Genomic DNA, 20,774 nt, shown 5'->3' on the forward strand with positions numbered 1-20,774 from the left:
ATCCACTAGGTGTGTTAACTGTTAAGTTTTAACACTTCAGTTGACACTTTTACAGAAATCACGGAGTCTTCATTTGAAACAGTCTGTGTTATCTAATTACTATCCGGAATCGCTTTAAAAAATCGCAAGGAGTTGGACCAACGCGCACCTAGCGAGATGTTGAACCTGTGAAGTAGCATCCAAGCGTACCTATTATGTTCGGGAAAATGTTAACGGACAGTGGTGGTCTCTCCGTCACTCGTTCCATATTTGAAAGGTACCTACTTTGGTTCTCATTTGGATATTATTAATATTAACCAATCAAACTCGATGTTGTTTTGTAGACGCGTTCTAGGAACTAATATCTAGGTATGTCTGTACGTAGTTTGTCAGATATCTGTCAAAAATAACTAGCTTTAAAGTTACACGTTTTTAAAGATTTGTATGTAAATTCTTGAGACCGTGTAACTTTGAAAAAATATTTTAACTGAAATCTGGATAACCGCAGACATAACTGTTATTAGTTCTATCTGTACATTGAGTTTGATTGGTTACTACGCAAATGAAAGACAAACTACGTTTGTTTGGAGCGCACTACTAATAAACTCCTCTTAATGCGACAGTCCACTATATTGTGTTAATTACTGTTAACACTCTTGTCCACACTGCTATAATAGAGATCACGAAATCTTCATTATAACTGTCTATGCCATCTAATTACTTACCAGAATCAGTTTAATAAATAACAAGAAGTTACGACTTACGCACTTGACGAGGCGTTGAACCTCTGATGCCATACTCAAACGTAGGTAAGTATATATTGTCCTATGTGTAATGATTTTTTTAAAGGTGACAACCCACTTCAGTTTTATTGTACACAATCTCTCAACTAAATTACGGTCTAAATACCTATAGTGCAATATTTTTTATGGAAAAGGATAGCACCACAAAGAATGGCACGGACCTGCCATTTTAGTTTAGAGTCTGGGTATTCGTAAACCTTCTACAGAATTCACAAATTTCATGTTAGAAGTTTGGACACATCAATATTTTCTTCTTTTTAGGGTTCCGTACCGTAAAATGGAACCCTCATAGGATGACTTTGTTGTCTGTCGTCTGTCGTGTCTGTCAAGAAAATCTATAGGGTACCTACTTCCCGTTGACCTAGAATCATGAAATTTGGTAGGTAGGTACCTAGGTCTTACAGCACAAGTAGATAAAGGAAAACTGCAAAACATCATAAAAAAAATTAAAATGTGTTCATGAAGGAATAAATTTATATTTTCAATTTTCAAAATAAGATAACTAAGTATACCAAGTGGGGTATCCTGTAAAAGGGTTTTACCTGTACATTCTAAAACAGATTTTTATTTATTTTTATGAATAATATTTTTGATTTATCAAAATGAATCCAAGCTATCTTTATTTATTTACTCATTTGCAAGTATCTATCTTTAATATTTTATTTATATACTAAAATGTAGTTACTTAATTTTATGTAACAAAAATGAAACAATACAAGTCCTGTGAAACTTGCCAACAATTTTGCATTCACTGCACAAGGTTAGACGAGCTTTCGTAATATTGATGCCTAATATGATCGAACTTACTTTGTAAAAGATGTGTCATATTTTGTACCTACTTTATACATTATTTTAATGTATAAATAACGATATTTTACAATTTATATAAGAAACTTTGTCCACTGGATCTAAGTTTTATAAAAATCCCGTGGGACCTTTTTGATTTTTCAGTAGTCTACTATGTTCTATATGTTGTGTAATATGTATGTATGTTATTATGTATGTATGTCCATGATGCAAGTTTATTTCTGAATATCCAATTTCGTTAAAATAAGTTAAAAATAGGAATAAGCCGTGAAAAGATATCAGACATACTTTTGCATCTATAATATTAGGTGCTTGATATACTTATTACTCTTTAAGCCTTGAAGTAAGTTTGATTCATAATATTCCCGTTTAACTTGTGTTTAACGAGTTTTATTTGTAATTTACAAGTTCTAAATGAAGTATACAACAACGAACACTTTCGCTAGTCAAAAGGTTTTTCTTCTGTAACTAATTATTATTTGCTTGTCGATATTATGACTAACTCATGTCAAGTTCAATAGAAATCACATAACACTTTGCGCAAGGTTTCAGCTAGTTCCGACCAAGTGCAGTAGAGAAAGTGCATTGCGGAACACTCGTGCTTCTAACTCCGTGAAGTCCCACAATAATATTATATACCTATATTATTATGTAAGTGTGATTGAAAATACGTATACAATACACTTATTTCTTGGAATAATTCGTATATATATAGGAATATACGTAGGAATGATTGTACTACGTAATAATATGTAGCTAGTAGCTACGTAGAGTCTACGGCAGGAAGATACCTATCAGTGGCGAAATGTCCATGTAACCCGATTCCAATCGGCTTCCCTTTAAGAATTCGCATAATATAACGTAAGCACTCACTACGTACTTAGTGACAAATGTAGGGCAAAAGTTCGATTATTATCATGCAGGCTACCAGAGTGAATGATGCTACCGTACCAAATTTGACGCCTAAAAATTTACAAGTGTCAGGGAAAATCTATCATCAATAGAAAATAGCTTCGATAACCCGTAACCATCCCGGCTTACTACTTAGTATTCCATCTCTTTCATTTCCCTATAAAGCGAACTAAGTCTGTCTCACTCTACGGGTCGCCAATATGGAACCACCAATTAAAGTGGCCCCGGAACGAATACGAATTCGTCTCTCTGACAGGTCAGATAAATATGGTTCATAAGCCGATGCTCACCGGCTTATCGTACCTCCAAATTAAATTTTTTATTTATACTACTATTTTAATATTTTGTTTTTAAGGGTGATTTAATACATTCGTTTACCTACGTGAAACATACATGCGTGCTTGAATTTAAAGTTTAGTGATTCTTTGATTTTGATATTATAATAAATTGGGGTTAGTGATTTTTAATAACTACCTAATAAGTGTAAGTTAACGGTGATTTAGTTTCAGTTTGTTTAGTGTAGGTATGTGTTAAACTAAAGACTAAAATGATTATAGTTTTCAATTCCGTGTGGGTTATGGGTCGTATTTAATAAAGCAAGCAAGCATGGATGTATCTCACAGCTATGTATTGAAAGATTTTTTTCAAAGCCACAAAGGTTTTCAAAATGTCAGTGCTTTTTATATTATTAATGGTAAAATTGGGTCTTTAAGCACCATAGAAACATCAGTGACGACGGTGCTGATATTCTGTTAGGTCAGATCTTTTTTTGCTCCGGCTTCCCTTTTTCAGATCTGCACCCTTCGCCACTGATACCTATATCACAATAATATTATAAAGGTGAAAGTTTGGGTGTGTGTGTGTGTGTGCGTGCGTGTGTGCGTGTATGTGTGTTACTCTTTCACGCAAAAACTATCGGACATATAGTATAATATGTGTATAGTAATGTCTAGCTAAATAAATAATATTTATCTAATTGAAAACAGCGCACTAATAACAGCTAACACAGATTCTAAATAATGAACTAGGTAGATAACTTTTTGACATTTAAATGACATAAGTGGAACCTAGCGAGCGGCGCGGGTGCATGGCTCGTCGCGAAATGCAGTTACGTGTAAGTACCAACTAATAGCTTCCGCGTGCGAGCAGGAAACGAGTACTTTCCCTTTTGCCCGCGCGCAGCAGCCGACCACACTATGCATCACTATAACCCAACTAGACAAGGAAGCCATCTCCCACCTTCGCTATCACTCAAGTGACTCGGCATTCCAACATTGACGGGTTATAATGCAGTTAACCAACTAATGAGGTTAAGTATTCACTGCTTCGCGATGCGTGGCAGCTGCAGTAAATAAGGATATCTTGCCTGGCGAAGGTTTAATGTAGAGGAAACAACGTGAAGGCAGCCTTAATTGCCGTGGGTCCTTCGGCAAGAGCTATTGTAACGAAAAGATATCAAATGTTATTATTTGCCGTGTAGTAACAATGTTTGTCAGTCATAACTTCAACCCGGCGAATTTTAGACTGATTTGCATGAAATTATATTCGGTTTACCCCTTTCTTTCGTGCGAGTGGATTATGAATTATTTATGATTGCAAAAACTGGTTCTGATAACATCATAATAGGTCCGTAAAAGTAATGAAAGGATGGGTGTTGAGGAATTGAATAGAAGCCAGTTTAAAAAGTTTTCTATGAGTTTTGAGGTGATTTGCCAAAGTAGCACAATTCAGACGCGGAGGCGCCTTCAGTTGACCTATATACCATTCACGGGCGTTGACTCCATGGCGTGGACTGAGTTCACCCGCAGCCGGTGGCCAGCTCTTTTTAGAATGAAATCATTAGCGGCTTTTCAACCTTTTTATTAAATAACGGTTTTTGCATTTCATCCAAAAACACATTTAGATATTATGATTTTTTTTGTGTATTAAATTTTTTTAATTTTAAATGATTATAATGATTTAATAAGTCTGACTTAGGAATTTAAGTGACGTGATTTAGGAATATAGATGGATGGAGTTTTATTATAGTTGTCAGACAATTAAATAGTCTATCTGTACTTAGTTTACTTTGAATTATAAACCTGATGATTAAGTCAAAGATAAACTCATTTTTTGGTTCTTCAAAGCATACCAAAACACAATTTTAATGACCCATCCGTTGAACCGATTTTGAGGTTTGCTGCAAAGGTAGCTAGAACAACAGGCTACTTTATATCCCGGAAAATCAAAGAGTTCACATAGCGGGCATCATCATGTAGGCACAAAATACCTATTGCTACCCACTGAGTATCCTGCACAAATAGTTTGGTACGTGATTTCAGTTGCTTATGTTTCCCTGTATTATTGTTGAAAATGAAACCCCTTTATTATTTTCCACGGGTTGTTATGTTGACGACGCATATGGCGGATTCTTGAGCGTATTCAGAAAAAGTCCAGCAATAAAAATGCGGTGACGATCGACCAGTGCGGAGTTCACGATCGGGCACTGACCCCTGAAAGTGGGACAAGCCTTCAGCCTAGTCTGGAGGCCTGAACATTTTTCACTACAAATCTTTTTTGACAGCACACCCTCGCGCCACCGGTAAAACCGTTTTAATGATGTTGAAATATTTTCACTTCTTATAGCGCACATTAGCCTACATTTCATTTAACGTGAAGGTTTTCATCCACTACCTACGATAATATAAACATATATATAAAAAGAGGTAGATATATTGCATACGCGTCTAAAGTGAAGACTGTCAACTAAAGGCTAATTCGGACTACATTAGTATTTTAGTCGAGTAGCGAGAAATTTAGTAACTAAACGTGTCTGAAAAACAAAAATTTAATCTATTCGGTGTTCAGATACGTTTAGTTACTAAATTACTTGCTACTTGACTTAAACACTAATGTAGTCTGAACTAGTCTTTAGACACAGTGTCCCACCTCGTCTTCAATAAAGGGACGCTTGATAAGACTGACAATAACCGTTATTCTATTCATTTCAATTTTTTTTTAATATTAGCCATGCTAATCATGACTAATACTCTCCTTTCCCCTCTCCTCCAATTAAGCGTAAAGCTTGTGCCGAGTAGGTACGACAATAGTGCAACGGGTGGGGTTTGAACCGCTGACCTTTCGGAAATCAGTCCGCTCCTCAACCGTTGAGCTTTCGAGGCTCTAAATTACTAATTAGTAAAATATAATGTTGTCGCGCGATTATGTATTACGTGTATTCTATTATTTAATTTGTAATTATTTATATGATCGAGAACGGATTTCATACGCCATCTTCTTCATCCTGTTCCCTTTCCGCACAAACATGCGGAAACAGGATGAAGAAACACAGACAGAATCAAGAACAGACAGAAAAGTTCACTTTACACACCGTGTAAAGTGAACTTAACATGTCTTGGCTTTAGTCCTAAAACTTGTAATGACCGCAAAAGTGATACACAATATAGCTACGAATTATATTATGTATTACAAGTGTAAATAAAAAATTTATAACACCCCCGACTAGTGAAGGTTACAGTAACTAGAAAAGAGCTGATAACTTTCAAACGGCTGAACCGATTTTCTTGGATTATAGCTAAGAACACACTAAATCAAGCCACCTTTCAAACAAAAAAAAACTAAATTAAAATCGGTTCATTAGTTTAGGCGCTACGGTGCCACAGACATACACAGATACATACATCCAAATTATAACAAACCTCTTTTTGGGTCGGGGGTTAAAAACTAAAGCGATATTGAAGGTAGAGTCAAATCGACAAGTGCATTTACGTTTTTTTTCCATGGCGCAGTATTAGTAACTCTTTTGAGGCTTTGTTATCTCATAACTAATGGAAATATTAAATTAACGCATAGTACTTATAACGGAGAACATGAGAATTATTGCTTATGATGTAGTGCATGAAAGGCGCACATGGAACTAAATAATATTTGCGATAACATGGTAACTATAGTCCTGGTATCGAGGCCGCGGACCTTAGAGATTAACTAAGGAAATCGTTAGCCTAGTAATTCCGTCACTTCATTGTACGAGTAAGTACAATTTATTGTTACACTTAAAGCACTTGTGGAATTAGAAATATGTGTCTTAGTGTAACCGTTATTTAAGTTGATTGACTGTCAGTTGACACGCACTTTACATATTGAAGAAAATACCGCCTAGAGTTTCTTTGGTAGGTATAAACTTGGTAGGTAAACCAAAATGGGTATATTTTGTTTCCTTGGTTTGTTCTTGAATTCGGTGATAGTACGTTATTTAGCTCAACTATGTATACAGTTCACGACAGTTATGGAACTTCTAACAAAACGTTGAGGCTTCGACGTCACTGGCAGGCGTCAAATGTTAGTACATTTGACGCAAGTAGCCCTAAACTAGACCTGCTTTTCTTTGATTTTATGTCACCATAGCCTAATACTTGACATATCGTCGATTCAGGATCAAACCGAGAGTTCCCTCACTCTAGTTCACTCTGGCTCAACGGCTTTTGGGCAAACCCCCATTTTACCCCCTTAGGGACTGAATTTTCAGAACATCATAACAGATGTCTGCTTACCAAACAGGCCGATCCGTCCAGTAGTTTGAGCTGTGCGTTGATGTATCAGTTAATAAGTCAGTAAGTTAGCTTTTCCTTTTATATATGTACATATATCCAAAAGAGAAGATTTAAGAAGACTTACAAGAACTTTGATCTCAGTCGAAAATTACTGACGTAAAAATGTAAGATAAGCTGCAGTAGGAAGTGTGTATGTATGTGTGTAAATAATGCCAATGATAAAACGCCGCACGTCGCGATGGAACGGAGGTTGACATTTACATGTTCATGGTAGCGATTGAAAAATAGAGTAAGTATAACTCGTAAGTTGGTTAGTCGCTACGAGGAACATTGCTAATCTAACTGACCTATATTATGTGGGTGAAAGACCTCGTAAACTACTGCCGCCAGTGCATTATTCCCGCTACAATACTCACGGTGCACATAACACGCTATTATGGTCTTTATTACCCCCCACAAATAAACTACAATAGCCTGCACGAGCCACGTAATGCGTTTCGCGGAATCATTTTGTTTAAAGCTCATTTATAGCTTAAATAATATCTAAAACGAGAGCACGCAACAGCATCAATGGGTCCAATTTCACTTTTACACATCCTATGTAATAAATTGACACTTGATAAGTAGATAATAGTTTATGGTTCCAATATTATGGTTATTTTTATGGAAAAACTGACTGTCATCAACGTACAGCTCGAACCTGCTGTAGAGTGAAGGAACTCTCGGTTTGATCCTGAACCAACGAAATGTCAAATATTATATTAGGCTATGGTGACGTAAAATCAAAGAAAGACAGGGCTACTTCAGGGCTACCTGTGTCAAATGTACCTACAAATATATACATATTCAACTCTTTTGACGTGACAACGTCTTATAATTCGATAGAGCCGGCTGCACGCACGAAAAAACATGACTCATGCGGCGTTACCTCGCTCTGAGGCGTTCCATGTAAGGCTTGAAGTGCAAGCGAGAGCGCGGAACGAGCGACAAAGAAGCACAATCGGCCTTTGTTGTCACGTTCAACTATCGTCAGTAAACCGACTTTACAGACAACCAATTTTTTTTTAATTTTTTTTCAAGAGGAAGATCAAAGCCTCAACCGCGCGAAGCCGGGATGAATCAGCTAGTCTTTATAAGTCAAGCCAGTGATTTAAAAATCTAGACGGGAATGTATCTCTCTGTAAGGAAAAGCTTGCTGGTAGTTCCTCTTTAGATAGCAACACTTCATAGTATAATGAAAGTTTTATTGGAAGGAACTATAGGTAATTACAAAGGTAATTACACTAGTAACAATAAAATAATAATAGTAAAATGAAAAGCTTCAAGAGTGTTTTACACAGGTATATATTGTAACACAAATACTTATATTTGTGTTAGCATTTTTAGTTATAATTTTTTGACTGTAAATGAGCGTGCAAAAGAATGAGAGAAATATAAAATGTAGGTACCATTAAAAGCTTTAATTCTTCTCATGATGAATGAACTGAAATACAATCGGTCAGCGTTCTCAGTGATATATTTTAAGGTCGCAAGTACCTACTAACAAAATTTGGTTTGCAAGAAAAACCTGAGTAATTTTTTTTGGTAGTGGTGAGTCAATGAGTGAGTTCACTTTAATATAGATCATTCAGTGAGGGTAATGGCCCATGTTCACTGCGATACGAGGGGGCGTGTGTCAAGTCAACACACTTTTTACCTAAATTTGCTATTTTACAAACCACGTGTAACGTATTTTTCTTAAGTATTTTATAGTTTACTAACTGATGTCTGCGTCTTCATCTGCGTAGACTTTACAAATTTCAAGCCCCTATTTTACCCCCTTACCAGTCAATCCTTTTCTTTTTATGTAATAATTAGACTAGCTTCTGCGTGCGTCTTGCTGTACGTGGATATAGGTTTACTAAAAATGCAGTCGGCACCTTTTGTTTTCCCGGATAAAAATAGCCTAGATCCCTAGCATAGTCGTATGCTTACGATAATTCCGTCAAAATCGGCTCAGCCTTCGAAACAGTTTAGAAGACTGATTGTGACCGAGAAACCTACTCACTGGCCAAATTTTACCGATTTTGCAAATAGGACATTTTATCACGGAAACAGGAAACCAGTAAGTATTTATTCCTCGCAGACAAAGTCGCGTGCATCTGCTAGTTACAATTAATTGAAAAGTTAAATAGAAACTTACATTGTTATTTGTAGGCCGCGTAGGTATCCGTTCAGCCTTTTTCCTTCATCTCTACTGGTGGGGAGCGAAGGCAAGGAGGTCTCGCTGCTGTGGAAACGGAAGAAACATATTATACCTACTTTTAATATTATCAATACGAAAGTGTGATTATTCCTCGGTTTGTCCTTCAATCACGTCGCAACGGAGCAACGGGAGAGTGACATTTTATGCTACTTTTTATACTCGAAAATTAAAAAGTTCCCACGGAATTTTTAAAAACCTAAATCTACGCGGACGAAGTCGCGGGCATCGCTTGGTAGCTTTTTTTAAATTCAGATACAAGTTAGCCCTTGACTGCAATATCACCTGGTGGTGAGTGATGATGCAGTCTAAGATGGAAGCGGGCTCTCCCGGAAGGGGTATGGCAGTTTTCATTAAACCCACACTCCCTTGCTTTCTAGACGGCATATTATATTACTTTAATAATGAATGCTGTAAAAGACAATGCGCGATGACTGCGCGGCGCTAGGGCAACGTATTCAACGTCGCATCTAGAACTTATAATACAGACAACTGACTCGTTGGTCTAGTGGTAAGAATGCCCAACTGCAAATGATGAGGTCTTGGATTCGATTCTCGGGTCAAGCCAAAAGAAGTAATGGGTTTTATACGGTTACGAACTACTATTACTATACGGTCTACTAGTACTACTATTCGGTATTCGAACAGTAGTGCTGCCAGTGATGGCATAATATGGATCCGAGACATGGTCATGCGACGGGTCTGCCCGCGAAATTCAAATTTAATTTGGTTTATCGCAATTTGTAAACTAATACGACAAAGTAGGCTTATTGTACTTTAATAGCGCCAATTGCAGTATCTAAGATTTTTATGTAATCCTGTGAAGATGATAGTGTCACTGTCGGAATTATAATACCATAAGCCTACTTTGTCCTATAATTTGCTTAGAAATTGCGAAAAACCAAATTAAATTTGAATTTCGCGGGCACACCCGTCTCATGCACCTTAACTATGGGCCTCATAAGAGAGCTTGGAGTCACTCAGCGAGCGATAGAGAGAGCTATGCTTATATGTTTGAAGTTATTCTGCGTGATCAAATCAGAAATGAGGAGACCCATAAAAGAATCAGAGTACAAGTGTAAATTAAAAATTTATAACACCCCCGACAAGTGAAGGTTACAGTAACTAGAAAAGAGCTGATAACTTTCAAACGGCTGAACCGATTTTCTTGGATTATAGCTAAGAACACTCTCGATCAAGCCACCTTTCAAACAAAAAAACTAAATTAAAATCGGTTCATTAGTTTAGGCGCTACGGTGCCACAGACAGATACACAGATACACAGACACACAGATACACAGATACACACGTCAAACTTATAACACCCCTCTTTTTGGGTCGGGGGTTAAAAATACACAAGCTCAGCGGGTAGCGAAGCTAAAGTGCCAATGGGCAGGGCACATAGTTCGAAAAACCGATAGACGTTCGTTAGGGTCTCAAGGTGCTGGAATGGCGACCTCGCACCGGAAGACGCAGCATTGGAAGACCCTCCACCAGGTGGACGAACAACATCAGGCAAGTCGCAGGGAGCCGCTGGATTCATGCGGCGCAAGACCGTGGCGTGTGGAAGTCCCTACTAGGGACCTATGTACAGCAGTGGACGTCTATCGGTTGATAATAATGATGATATGGTTACGAAGGCGTTCATACTGCAAGGCGATGGAGACGCGCTATTGAAGTTGCTCACACTCACACAGGCATTCGTGCACTTGTATCGCGCGCTGAGTGTGAAGACATTTTCATTCAAAGCGAGTAGGTATGAAGTGTCAAGTGAGTAAAGAGTTTACTTTACTTCCGGAAAAAGGCCAGCACAGACAATTTCACTTAGAATAGTGCAATTTTTAATACTAACATATTAATATACCCATCACCCTGCACCTTTTCACGTAAGTTTTTAAACAAAATTCATAGGTATCTACTACCTATATACCTAATCAATCAAGAAAAGTACCTATCTATCCTTAATTGGTCTGAGGAATCTTGGTAGTCTAGTCGTCCAGGGTCCTACATCGTAGCAACAAGCGATAATATAACAGTTAGAAGTCAATTGGGCAATGTAGAAGCATCACTTCAAATCAAAATCAAAGCCGCTTACTCTGGAATCTCTCAGAGAAGGTATGAAAACCTTATGCGAAAGCTCTTTCCCGGTTTCCCAGATAAGCCATATTCTTAAGATGTTACTATGAACTATGAACCCAAGGCATCTGCCTAACCGTTCGTGGAGCTTAAATATAGCGGATAAGTACCTATCCTAAAGCTCATTTGTCACTATGTGATATAAATTATATTATAGTACGGTCCAAATAGACATTCACGGTTTCAATAATTCGCATAGAGCGAAATATATGAAAATAAATGAATTGTCAAAAGTTCCCATCGATTCCACATTGGCAAAAAAATAGTACTTATTCAAGGTCAAAGTTCACAAAAATGGGATTTTTGCATTTTCCAGCCAAACGGTGACCTTTATCGTAAAATATGTCAAACAAAAATTGTAGATCCTAAAATATCGCATGTTTTACTAACCCCCGACCCAAAAAGAGGGGTGTTATAAGTTTGACGTGTGTATCTGTGTATTTGTCTGTGGCACGTAGCTCCTTAAACTAATGAACCGATTTTAATTTAGTTTTTTTTGTTTGAAAGTTGGCTTGATCGAGAGTGTTCTTAGCTATAATCCAAGAAAATCGGTTCAGCCGTTTGTAAGTTATCAGGTCTTTTCTAGTTACTGTAACCTTCACTTGTCGGGGGTGTTATTTTTTATTCTACACTTGTGATCTACAATTTTGCCTCTACTCTCGCAACTACCGTCTCTCATTTGGCTGACTTTTTTGGATTACCTACTAGCAGGGGCGGACCGGAGTTTGCACATTTGTAAATTTTGTCTAACGGGAGCTGGGGGCCCTAAGCCACGGGGCTCTGTGCTGCAGCCCAAAAAACCTTCTAGTAGGCATGAGCGGCATTCAGTCTTGTAATTGAACAGCCGAATTATAGTCATGTCCTCTTGGATCAACGTTGTGTTAATAGCTTACTTAACTTACCACTTAGCTATAGTTATCATTATCAAAGTCTGTGTTTATCGACTCGGTAACTAAATATTGTTGTATGAGTTATGTAACGGTTGTGCAGCTCGGACTCGCCGTGGCTGCTGTTGACCCCAGGACAGCCTTTGCAACACTTTATTTGTATTATTAAGTAAGTACTTTTGTTCTGTTGTAACAAAATGTGCTAACAATACCTAGGACCTAGGTATAAAATAAAAGTAAATAACTCAAACAAATCATTTATTCAAATTGGGTACTATTGTACACTTTTTGATTATCAATTGTGTTTGTAAGAATAATGTAATGTAATGGTGATAATTAATTACGTAAACTTAAAACGAAAGCTACGACGACGCGACGGTTCCAAAAGCGCGCTGAGAAGAAGGAATATACAAAAAAAAAAATTCCTTGCAAATAAAGATCTGTTAATATCTCGACCAAAAAGCCCCTATTTCTGATTTTGTATTTCAGGAACCAAAGTTTTATTGGTATTTTATTCAATAAAACATATTTGCACAACAATATTACAAATAATTAACAATTGGATAAGAAGGAACAACTTATTTGGATACAGGAAGTTTGAGTTACATATTTTTCCAACTACTTTTCCGATTACCACGTGGATTTAGGTTTCTAAAAATCCCGTAGTAGCTTTTGTCACTCTCCAGGCTCCATGCAAAAAAACACGTCGATCCGTTGCAACATAATAGAAGGACAAACCAACAAACCGCTAAACCAACAAACAAACACACTTTTGCATTTATATTGGTAGCAATATTTTTCTCAAATAGTATTTATATACCTAACTAGGTACATAATTATGTATATTTATATTATTTATACTTTTAATTATGTTTAAATAATATCTTTGGAATTGGTAGGTAGGAGTAGCTGTGATAATATTTTCGTTATAATTAATAAATAATAATTATACATCGATGTTAGTAATGTCCTTTTTCTTTCTTCCCTTTTCCATACCTCTGTGCGTCTTTTATTAGAAAAGAAAATTTAAACACACAAAAGTCAAGCGTGCAGAAGTTTTTGAATCTTTCAGCGCTTGTAAAACACTGAAATGAAGCTTATGTTCAAGATTCTGGTAGTTACATCTGTACATACTTTATTCGTATATCAGAGCAATAGCCTACCTGAAAAACGTCTTAAATACTGTTAATTAACAGTAGGTCTGTGTAATGTTGGATTTATGAGAAAAGTAAATATGGACCTGAAGTTCCTAGTAATCCAAAATTCTCGTCAGCATCACCAAACAGATCCTTCACAACAACAATCCTCTTTAGTAAGTCACTCTGCACTATCGTACACATAAACGTTCACAATCCACTGAAAATTGACAGAATATCACCATGAAAATCAGAAATCACGTCGTCAGTTCATCCGAGCGACGTGCCATGCGTACCAGGGATGGATAAACATGGGAGGTGTCGGCGACTCGGGACAATACAAGAGCGGCGTGCGGCGCAAGACAGCAACGAGCGCGCGGCGCGCCGGCAGAGCGGTGACTGACCGGCCCACTGCCGCACCACCCCGCCTGGATCACTCCTTCGGGACCCTTCCGCCGGGACTCGGACCCTCAGCGACCGAAACAACCGCTTTCCTCACGCGAACCCTGCTCACGTGCTCTCCCGGCTCCATGACTCATGTTCTCAACAGGTTCTGCTCTCCATTCCACCATTCCTCGCTGCATCTCCGCAAATTACTGTCGCAGTGTCTTTGACCTTTTCGCGCCTACTCTGTGACAATGCGGCGAACGTCAATATTTACGTTCACGTGTGTGATAGTCGTGATGATTGCAACTGTTCGCGTGAGAGCGCCCAAATGAAGGGTGTAATTTGTCTGACCGGTAATTGAAGACGTGAAACATTTTAGCGACAAATGACTTCGAGGAAACGTGATGCGAATCTTGAGGTAGTGAAAAAAGCAGGTGGACTTTATTAAGCCTTAATTGACTGGTGATTAATCATGTTATATCTTAAAGCAACAATATAGTGTATGAAACTAGCTGCATGCTAGCTGCAGACAGTGAAAGTGCTCGATGTCTAGGCGAGCGCACTTTGAAACGTATTTGCGCGTCTTGGTAGATTTTCTTTACCTTATAATATTCTTTATATTGTAATAGTTCTTTTTTAACCGACTACGGCAAAGCCGAAAGGAAGGGTTGTGATTTTAGCAATATATTTAACCATAATATTGTTATATCAGTGCTTCCAGAAAAAAGGAATCAACTCGAATTCGACGCTTTTCAGGAGAGGCGTAGGTACTTGCTCGTACGTACCTACGTAAGTTGCGATGGAACGATCAGTGAGCTAGTGTAGTTATTAAATGGATTATAGGTGTATAATGTATCTATACTCTATAGCCTCTACTTACGCTACAAATCCTCAGGGTTCCTAAGGAATCAAACATTTATACACATTGTTCTACTAGTTAGTACTACTATGAATATCACGTGTATTAACAGGAATTACAATGTAATACTAATTTCCTGTGTGCAGTTCATTCACATCGTCTGATGAAACGGCCATTTTTGCATTTACCAGCTACATTTTTCTCGCGGCTTCGTCTGCATGGATTTATTTATGTAAAGTTCCTGTTAGAATTTCTCAGTCTTTTCTCAATGAGAGTCTTCATTATAATGTCGAATTGTAATTTTACATTATTAATACAAAATTTGAAAATGTCAATTTTCTAGATCCTGCTATTTGAGCTATAACTTTGGTATGGAAGTAAATTTTTTTCAGCATTTTTTTTAGCTTAGTATATAGGCAAGCGGTTGGCTGCAATCACACCAGATAGTAGGTGATGATGCAGCCTAAGGCCGAGCGCGACTGCCTAGATGTCTAGATGCCTATATGCTCTTTTTTTGAAGATTTTAAAGGGGAAAACGGAAATTGATAGAGCATTCCATATTCAAGCAGTGTGTATTAGAAACCAGGAAGTGCTGAAGCGCGCTTCGTACGAGTCTGTGTAACTAAGTAGGTATGTAGGGGGTTTGTCTCTCGTAATGCAGATGTCCTTTACGATTACGCGGGGTCCGATTATAAAATAATAATCAGAGCCGAATAATCGGATTAAATCAGAATGAACTATGGATTGGAATATAATATCTGTTCCGCTGATTAAAATGCATTTAAGTGATTGATAATAAGCGCACAAACCCAGAAGCACCAACTATCATTATTGAAATTCAAGTCATCAAAACTGTATATTATGTATGATGTATGCCCACAAGTTTAAATATGGAAGCGCACCTAACCACTTTTTGTTTTAACATTGAAAATGCACTGCGTTTATTAACAAGGATACTTTATCAATATTTAATAATCCCTTTATATACGCACGCAAGCACTACCACATATGAATAATATACCAAATATGAATTTTCATATATTTAACTTGATGAAAAGGCTTGACTGCGTTTTTATACATGGATACCTAAATGAAGATGGAAGCAAGCTAACTTGGAAGCAGTGAGTATGGCAATTTTATTAAGCACATACATCTAAGTCCTAATCAGTTTCTCCGCGGCATCGTACTGGTACGCTAATCGTTTGGCGGCACGTCTTTGCCGATTTGGTGGTAACTAGCCACGCGATCGTACTATGTCTAGGTATCTACCACTATCTAGCCTCTCAACCAGATACCGTTAAAACATTTTTGTTTTGACATTGAAATTTCACAGCGTTTATTGCCGAGGATCATCATTATCATGATCACTAGTGAGCTCAGCTCTCCGCTCAGAATGAAAAGGATTTAGGTCATGGTCTGCCACGCTAGCTCAGTGTGGAATGGCAGACTTTGAGAACATTATGGAGAACTCTCAGGCATGCAGGTTTCCTCAAGATATATTATTCCTTCACTGTTAAAGCAAGTGATATTTACTTTTTTTTTCTATTCAGATACAAGTTAGCCCTTGATTGCATCCTGGTGTTAAGTGATGATGCAGTCTAAGGTGGAAATGGGCTAACCTGGACGGGATATGGCAGTTTTTATTAAACCCTTTGGTTTCTACACGGCATCATACCGGAACTTGTTTAAAATACACATAACTCCAAAAAGTTAGAGTTATAGGTGAGCCCGCTATCGAACCCCCGACCTGCCAAACGGAAGGCCGACGTCTTAACCACTGGGCTATCACGGCTTTTATTAACAAGGATACCATATCAATATTAAATAATGCCTTTATAAGCGCGCATGCACTTCCACATTCCGACGTGTAAGGAAGATTGACTGATTGCTCATATCGTGCGCCAGTGTGCGTCGGGGTCGATGTGTTGTGTTGTACGCAGGAGCGATTACGCAAACCGAGCTTCCCCGAGGAGCGAGGTCGTTGGCAATGGACCCGGTTCAATGTCACCAAATATATCACCGAGCGGTATACAGCGTACGCGCGCTCTTGATACTTGCTATTTCTTTTATTTTTACCACGCTGTTCATTCATGGATTTATCACAAAGCATAATTTTTACATCATATCATTTCTTGATACGTTATCGTGTGTATAAGATAGCTAATAGAGTTTTATTTTTATTTATTTATAAAGTATTGTTGTAAGATTTTATTCTTGTCAGTGTGTTTTACGATTACACGAGCTTTCTCGAGAGGCGAGGTCATTGGCAATGGCAATGGACTCGGTTCAATGTCACCGAGTATATCACTGGCGGCGTTTGTGTTGCGACTTATACGGTACAAGGTTTTATAAAAACTTCCTTCAGGTCTCGTTAATATGGTAAATAAGTAGGAAGCACTACAATGCATACTAATATTATAAATGCGAAAGTGTGTTTGTCTGTTGGCTGTCTGTCTGCTAGCATTTCACGGCCCATCCGCTTAGCCAATTTCAACTAAATTCGATACAGAGATTGCTTACATCCCAGGGTAGAACAGACAGACGGACGGACAGTGGAAGCTCAGTATTAGGGTCCCGTTTCTATGGGTTCCGCGGTACGGAATTCTAAAAATACTATAACTTGTGTGCAATGAACCCTAAATTGATAACGAATAGTTCTTATCAATATTAAATTTATATTATTAAATAATAAAAACAGAGAAAAAATGTTTTGTTCAAATAAACTTTTAAAAGTACTTTCGAGTCGTTAAATTACTGTTAAAATTATTTTTAGTACTGGTTCGGAATGCCTTTCCCACTTACATTAATCTTTTTGATATCATAGTTTTTAAAATTATCGTGTACAATAACATTTTTCCCCTTTGTTTATTATTTTCTTTTTGACCTTGAAAATCAGCTAATGTTTCACATTTAATCATCATCAGTGTCATAGAAACACTCTATTTCAAGTATAAACGTCAAAATTTAGCAATTCAGAAGAACCTTGATTCAATACTTGTTAGACATAATATCAAAGAGCGTTGCGAGCAGTCTACGGCCTCGCTCCTGACCGGGTCGATGACCGAACTTTTCGGCAGGCGCCCTGAGTTTCAGCTGTAACGCGATCCTGCCGCACACAGGCCCAATGGCTCTTATCAATACACAATTTTTCACATACACACGTGCACTCAGCGCGATAGTATGGAACCGGAAAACCATTGTCGTAACGTCATTCGTATTGATAAATAATAATAGCGGCCACAACTGCTTCAGGTTTTTAAAACGATCTCGTGACTCGATGCTAACTATGTGCATTAATTCAGAAATCAGAATCTTTATGAACCGTTTTATGTTTAGACATGTATCCGAACTATTGTTTGACATGGATAGATGGAATCTTTAATAATAACTGTATTCTGTTTGAATGAAAGCGATTTAAAGATAAGCAACGTCTTGTTGGATGATTGCATTAGGTGTTTTTTTTTTATAGCGCCTTTTGTCAGTTTACTTAAATCAACTTAGTTGATCAATCCACTAACCGATAAAAATATAGCTTGCATTCAGGAAACGAATGAACTGAAATGAACATATACATTTATCGCGGAAAATCAAAGAGTATCCATGGCATTTTTGAAGGCCTATCTGTTTAAGCAGTTTTGGCAAAAGGCTTGCATCCCGAAAACGGGCATAAAATCCCGGAAAATCAAAGAATTCCCACGGGATTTTTAAAAACCTAAACCTACGCGCAGGCATCATCTAGGTTTTTTATAACACATTGTTACTCTGTTATTTGAATTATCTGCCTCTACCTACTGAATTTTCAACTGAATTTTCCTATGAGATTGATGGGAAAATAGGTTTGTATCATGATGACAGGTATTGCCCCTTGCCCCGTGCCACAGATGCTAAAGTCTAAAGTCTAAACAGTGAAGAGGGATGGAATGAGTGCAAATAAAAAAATATGGCAGTCAATAATGAGACACGTGGGAACGAAGAATGGTCCAGGAAAAAGGCAAACTAATCCTAACCGGACAGCTTTCTGATGATTTGCGCATTGCAGTACCGGGAAGAACAGCCAGAGAAGGCAGGAGGTTTTAGTCCATAGATCACCGAGAGAAACTCAGTGAGGTCGGGCATGTCAATTGACATACGTGAAGATTTCCTCCTACCCAAGAAAGAAGGGCATTGCCACTTCATGACTATGGAGTCCATTAGGAAAGAGAACGTTAGCTTCAGAAGAAAAATAAATGAAAGAACTTCCTACCCATTGGAGCATTCAGACAATTAGGTACTTAAATAAAAACCGGCTAACTGTGAGTCGGACTTGCGTACCAAAGGTTCCGTAACTTGAAAAATACTTGTAATTATTTTGTAGCTTAAATTGTCCCAACTGCAAATGTAAATATGTAATCGCCTTAATTTATACCTATACTTACAGATACTCATATATTTTTTTTTATTCGTACCAAAAACTTGTAACAATAAAAAGAAAGAAGAATTTTCTAATGTCTATGACTATGACCTACGGACTAGTGTACTCTATCTGTTTTGTTATTGGTTGTCTTTGTCTGAATTAAGTACATTTACTTATTTACTTGTAATGCTCGGACCCTGCTTCTGGCCTTTAATTATATGAGGTCAAGACGTCTGACGGACAGACGGACAACCAAGTGATCCTATACGGGTTACGTTTTTCTTTTGAGGTACGGAACCCTACAAAATCGTATATAAATACATTCCGGTGACATCGCGCACGACTGAGCCGTTATCTTTATCAGTTTAATTATAGCGGGGCAAGGACCTCCTGCTCCAGTCTAGGGAACGTTCACTTCCAAGTTCAAAGGTCACAGGGTTCACCCGGTGCTGGCAAATTTGGCAGACTGGCCTTGAACCTGCGATCGATGAAGGTCAACGCCTAGCTCCAACATCATTGGAATGTTGATACGCAATTCTTTGCCAGATAAAAATTCTTGCGAACTTTTTATATTGCAAAGTACGCGCACTTGACTCATGTGTTCATGTCACGGATTTAGAGTAGCTAGGTTCACATCGTAACGAGGACCCTTGTGCTCCGTCGTCAGCAGTGGGATGGAACTTCGTGAGGTTTTTAGTCAGTAGGAGTCCGACATAACCACTGTGCTCTCCCGTGGCCGGTGGTATCCATGACGGATTTTCCTCACGAAAAAAAATCGGCAGACAGACAGACAGACAAAGTGATCCTAAAAGGTTTCCGTTTTACGTTTTGAGGTACGGAACCCTAAAAAGTTAGGTTCATATTCAAAGTAGGTATAATTGTCTAATACACTTTTTGATTGTCAATCCGCTCTTGGCCAACATGGCGGACTGTGGCATTCTAAAAGGACATCCGTTCTTAGTAGTGGTATGACGATGGGTTGTGATAATAAAACTAAGACAATGGGTTTACGCTTACACAGCTTATTTTTTAACCCCCGACCCAAAAAGAGGGGTGTTATAAGTTTGACGTGTGTATCTGTGTATCTGTGTATCTGTGTATCTGTGTATCTGTGTATCTGTCTGTGGCCTCGTAGCGCCTAAACGATTGAACCAATTTTAATTTAGTTTTTTTTGTTTGAAAGGTGGCTTGATCGAGAGTGTTCTTAGCTATAATCCAAAAAAATTGGTTCAGCCGTTTGGAAGTTATCAGCTCTTTTCTGGTTTTCTTATTACTTTTATCCCAGGACCACCAGAGGTTACGTATTTTCTGACACAGGAAATATGTACGATTGAGTAGTGTTAGTAAGTACTAAGAAAGCATGCCTAGCCTACGTGCTAGCTTGCTTAGACGGCCAATTTTCAGGTATCTGATAATGAAGGTACATAAAAACATTACTTACCTCACGTAAATTCGCCAAACTGATTTTTACGTATATTTTAGGCAATATCCTTAAAAATAAGTCGCCAATACTCCCAGACACTTCCCGCGTCGGCCGTATTGCTTTGCAGACGCTTTAAAGCTCCCAAAATAAGTAATTACTTAACTGCACGTAAATTCTGATGCTCCATTTTTATATATGTCCACCAGACAACTATTTTAAAACCTTTTACAAGAAGACAGACCGATCCAGAGGGCCAATCA

At 38.0% G+C, this 20,774-nt stretch overlaps 1 protein-coding gene across 1 annotated transcript in view; it reads right to left on the reverse strand.

Moving 5' to 3' along the window:
- Positions 1-13,800, reverse strand: part of LOC123864129 (hormone receptor 4) — a 148,249-nt gene extending 134,449 nt beyond the window's left edge. The window contains exons 1-2 of the mRNA XM_045904391.1: positions 13,557-13,800; positions 9,234-9,320 (exon numbers count right to left, since the gene is read on the reverse strand). The gene's annotated coding sequence lies outside the window, so the exon portion shown is untranslated. The remainder of the gene's footprint in view (positions 1-9,233; positions 9,321-13,556) is intronic.
- Positions 13,801-20,774: the final 6,974 nt, after the last annotated feature.

The sequence above is a fragment of the Maniola jurtina genome, chromosome 4 (genome assembly GCF_905333055.1).
Source record: "Maniola jurtina chromosome 4, ilManJurt1.1, whole genome shotgun sequence".
In the NCBI taxonomy this organism is placed as follows: domain Eukaryota; kingdom Metazoa; phylum Arthropoda; class Insecta; order Lepidoptera; family Nymphalidae; genus Maniola; species Maniola jurtina.